The sequence below is a fragment of the Sinocyclocheilus anshuiensis genome, unplaced genomic scaffold, assembly GCF_001515605.1.
Source record: "Sinocyclocheilus anshuiensis isolate Anshui unplaced genomic scaffold, SAMN03320099.WGS_v1.1 scaffold1762, whole genome shotgun sequence".
NCBI classification, from domain to species: Eukaryota; Metazoa; Chordata; class Actinopteri; order Cypriniformes; family Cyprinidae; genus Sinocyclocheilus; species Sinocyclocheilus anshuiensis.
Window position 1 is genome coordinate 195,320 of NW_015547656.1, and position 5,634 is coordinate 200,953.

The following is a 5,634-nucleotide window of genomic DNA, read 5'->3' on the forward strand; positions in this document are numbered from 1 at the left end:
GGTATAGTTTGAGACAGCGCCATTGGTTTGGGATTACTCACCGCTGACTGGACGAGACATCTGTCAATCAACGTATACAGGAAGAGCCAGCCGAAGAACAGCAGAGTCGTGGTAGAAAGTTTGGAGATGGTATTAAAGTAGCTCAGTTTAAATGTATTGTATGAATTGCCCTTACTATGGAATTAAAAATACGGAGTGTATATTTATATTTAGTTAAAAGTGATTATAAATCAGAAGCTTCAGTGGCGCAGATGGATAAGCGCTTGTCATTGGCTTTTCGACACGATCGACCCGGGTTCGATCCCGCCTTTTGCCGAACTTTTTTTTTTCTCCCTTTTCAAATCTCGTATTAGCAATGGATTCTATTTACACTAAGTGAAAATAGCAGTATTTTTTAGCAATATGCTATTTACACTAAGTGCAAATACCTATTTACACTATGTTAAAATAGCAGGATTTCTACTATCAAGTATACTACTTGTTGCAAATAGTGGCAATTATCTGCACTTCAGTATTGTAGTACATTATAAAAACAGTATGCAATAATAACGTATTGAGTGTAAATTATAATTTAAATTTTAATTATTACATGGATGCCACCTTATTGGTACAATAAAGCCCTCCCTACACCTACCCTAACCCTACCCGATACTTTATTTTCAACTTTTTGATTATTTCCTTAATTGTTATTGAAAATAAATGCCTTTACTATGTGATACGAGATTTGAAAAGGGAGAAAAAAAAAGTTCGGCAAAAGGCAGGATCGAACCCGGGTCGATCGCGTCAAAAAGCCGACGACATGCGCTTATCCATCTGTTTTCAGAATTGTGATTTGCTTTGCACTTCTCGGCCACCGTATGTTTGCACACAGCAGATGCTTTCCAGATGAAGCGATCTTTAACAGACGTCTTGCAGACGTGCCTGTGCTATCTGGATTTTGGACTTCTTAAGCTCTTCATAAAACAAACAAAACAAGCCAAATAACACATATTATACAGACACTTTGTAGTTGATGGTATTAGATGATTTGTTAATTGCATTTAATACAGTACCTTTTCAATTAAACATTTACAGTTGTTTGTAAAAGGTGTTTTTATGCATGCTTGGCTGAGTTTTCATTGCACTTACACCGTTCTGACCAGCAGGGGTCTCCAGCGCTTCGAAACACTGAATCATTTTGCGGAGGAATCGGTTCAATTGATTCAAAACTTCGAAAAGTTTCGGCACACTGTGCACTTCATAACGATGAATGAATTCACTGATAACTATGTCCTTCAAAGATGATATTTTGAAATCGTTTAAGAAAAATCGATGTTAACTTTTCTTTTATATATTATTTATTTTTTCTGTGCAATACCATATAGATGAAAAACAAACAAAATTGTTTCATTCTGTATGCCAAACAAACTAAAATTGCACAAAAGAGACAGGCCTGATCTATAAACCTTGTCACGCACATATCAGCATTTATAAACAGAAACATCTCCGCACACACTCTTTTACTGTGTGATAGCGATGAAGTAAACAATGCTTTATATTTAGACATTTAGAGTAAATATAGAACTCTCATGAGTTTAATTAAGCACACAAATTATGTGACATTATTGAGCAGTTAAAATTAGAACTACAAACACTATGAAAAGTGTTAAAAACTACAAACATGGTGGATATGTGAGAACTACGGACAGGTAGAGAACGGGGTTTGAGTGATAATATGTAACCGGTTGAAAAAATATTTATTTAATGTTATCCGCGTTATATTTCACCTGCAGCAACACTGTGAACTTTATAATGATACGCTTGGTCATTAACTTTTAAATGCATCATTATGTAAACACACGAGCAGAGTTCTCGGCATAGCGTGCCTCTTCATTTCTCTCCAATACGGTAGGAAATCAAATTAAATGAAATGTGGATAATGTTAACGTTGACAAGATGATTGACAGGGCAGTTTAAACAGTGACAGAATGCACGTAACTAAGCAACAGAGCATCCGTTAAAGACGCAGCTATGATGAAGTAGTATGTCCCGAAGCTTGCCTATTAGTCTTCTACATACTCAGAAGTATGTACTTTTTCTTCACAAAAAGAGTACATACTTTTAGGGCATAGTATAAGTAGGCGAACTGGGACGGAGCGGAACTTCGGAGCGCAAACCGCGAATCACTTGATTTAGATCGGAACTTCGGAGCCGGTTCGTGAATCTTTTGATTTAGATCGGAACTTCGGAACCGGTTCGCGAATCTTTTGATTTAGATCGGAACTTCTGAGCCGGTTCGCGAATCTTTTGATTTAGATCGGAACTTCAGAGCCGGTTCGCGAATCTTTTGATTTAGATCGGAACTTCAGAGCCGGTTCGCGAATCTTTTGATTTAGATCGGAACTTCAGAGCCGGTTCGCGAATCTTTTGATTTAGATCGGAACTTCAGAGCCGGTTCGCGAATCTTTTGATTTAGATCGGAACTTCAGAGCCGGTTCGCGAATCTTTTGATTTAGATCGGAACTTCGGAGCCGGTTCGCCTTGTCACGCACATATCAGCATTTATAAACAGAAACATCTCCGCACACACTCTTTTACTGTGTGATAGCGATGAAGTAAACAATGCTTTATATTTAGACATTTAGAGTAAATATAGAACTCTCATGAGTTTAATTAAGCACACAAATTATGTGACATTATTGAGCAGTTAAAATTAGAACTACAAACACTATGAAAAGTGTTAAAAACTACAAACATGGTGGATATGTGAGAACTACGGACAGGTAGAGAACGGGGTTTGAGTGATAATATGTAACCGGTTGAAAAAATATTTATTTAATGTTATCCGCGTTATATTTCACCTGCAGCAACACTGTGAACTTTATAATGATACGCTTGGTCATTAACTTTTAAATGCATCATTATGTAAACACACGAGCAGAGTTCTCGGCATAGCGTGCCTCTTCATTTCTCTCCAATACGGTAGGAAATCAAATTAAATGAAATGTGGATAATGTTAACGTTGACAAGATGATTGACAGGGCAGTTTAAACAGTGACAGAATGCACGTAACTAAGCAACAGAGCATCCGTTAAAGACGCAGCTATGATGAAGTAGTATGTCCCGAAGCTTGCCTATTAGTCTTCTACATACTCAGAAGTATGTACTTTTTCTTCACAAAAAGAGTACATACTTTTAGGGCATAGTATAAGTAGGCGAACTGGGACGGAGCGGAACTTCGGAGCGCAAACCGCGAATCACTTGATTTAGATCGGAACTTCGGAGCCGGTTCGTGAATCTTTTGATTTAGATCGGAACTTCGGAACCGGTTCGCGAATCTTTTGATTTAGATCAGAACTTAGGAGCCGGTTCGCGAATCTTTTGATTTAGATCAGAACTTCGGAGCCGGTTCGCGAATCTTTTGATTTAGATCGGAACTTCTGAGCCGGTTCGCGAATCTTTTGATTTAGATCAGAACTTCGGAGCCGGTTCGCGAATCTTTTGATTTAGATCGGAACTTCTGAGCCGGTTCGCGAATCTTTTGATTTAGATTGGAACTTCGGAGCCGGTTCGTGAATCTTTTGATTTAGATTGGAACTTCAGAGCACGTATCGCGAATTGATTTAGATGGAGCCGGTTCGTGAATCTTTTGATTTAGATTGGAACTTCAGAGCACGTATCGCGAATTTCGCGAATTTTTTCGGAACTTCGGAGCCGGTTCGCGAATCTTTTGATTTAGATCGGAACTTCAGAGCCGGTTCGCGAATCTTTTGATTTAGATCGGAACTTCAGAGCCGGTTCGCGAATCTTTTGATTTAGATCGGAACTTCAGAGCCGGTTCGCGAATCTTTTGATTTAGATCGGAACTTCAGAGCCGGTTCGCGAATCTTTTGATTTAGATCAGAACTTCGGAGCCGGTTCGTGAATCTTTTGATTTAAATCGGAACTTTGGAGCCGGTATCGCAAATCTTTTTTTTCTGATTTCTTTTTTTTTTTTATTAAACCGTACAAAACAAACCATTAAAGCAGTAAAATAAAAAATAAAAATTTTTTTTTACACTGATATAAATCCCTTAAGAACCTTAAGAAAGTTTTATTATAGTAAAAATGTAACTTTTTCTTTTTGGCGTTTTACTACAAATACCATGGTTACCATGGTTTTAGTGACGCAAAACCACAGATAATTTGTGGTTGCCATGATTATAGCAATCATGGTGTTTATTTCATGTAAATGTACACAGGTTTCTCACACCAATATATTATTATTTTTTTTTTACTTTTCTCTCAAGTCTAGAAATTCTCCATTAAAATCAACAGGGATTTGAATTCAGATGTTACTGAACTTAATTGTCCTGTTCTTGATCTGAATAAAATATAATGGAACATAAATACCTTTATTATGCTCCAAAGAATCATATAAATCAACTCAAGAACTATGGGTTTTACTTTGTAAAACCAGCACTATAAAAAAAACCTAACGGAAACATCATGATCATTCAAGACATGAAAAAATAATCTTTAAACATGATTTTGCAAAAAGCATTTATTTGAATTTATAGCCTAGCAGTTTTTTAAACTTTATTATTTGAACAAACAGCAGCAAAGAATTCACATAAAAAAATCCAGTTTCAGCTCTGAACAGTTATCAGATGTGATAAGTGCGAGCGAACGGTTAGACGAGCGTCTGAAGTTGAGTCGAGACTCACATGACGGCACAGCTAGCGTCCTGATTGTGTCTCTGAGCCTGAAACACACACAGATTATTCACAAATATCTGCATGAGAACGACTGAATGAACTAAAGCAGAGCACAAACGTTCACATCTGAATCAAGCTGCAGTCTAGAGACGACATTCATGCACACAGCAGATTCACCAGATGAACAAACAGAAGTTAAACATGCATCTGCCAGCCTGAAAAAAAGCAGTTTGTTACGGTAGATTTACCATACCATTATTGTCAGATTTAATTGCAGATTAAAGATGTCAGTCTTTCTAGTAGATTGACCTTTAAGTACATGGAAAATAGATGCAAACATAAGAAAAAAAATACATAAAATCAATCAATATATAATATAAATAAAAAGATAAATACATAATATAAGAAAATACATAAACAAAATGACTTAAAGGAGACATACTATGCCCCTTTTTACAATATATAAGTCTCAGGTGTCCCCAGAATGTGTCTGTGAAGTTTCAGCTCAAAATACTCCACAGATCATTTATTATATCATTTTGAAAATGCCTATTTTGAGTGGAAGCAGAAACATGCTGTTTTTCGGGCCTGTCTCTTTAAATGCAAATGAGCTGCTGCTCCCCGCCCCCTTTTCCAGAATAGAGCTGCGCCATTACAGCTCAGACCTACTAAACACATCTGTTTTGGTTCTGATTGTCATGTTTATCGCGCTGAAATCATGCGTTTTAAACTTTAAACTTCAGATATATGGTTTTCTGAGTGCACACATCTGAAGCACACGCACAGAAAGCAGCTGTCACAGCATGTGAGTACTGAACTAAGCTCTCATTCACACACAAGTTTACGTTAAAAACACACGAGTTACAAAAACAGTGGGTTATGTCTGTGAAGGTAAACAGCTGGGAAATAAATCGCTTGTTTATTTTAGATCTGTGTGGCAGCAGCAATATACAGTAAA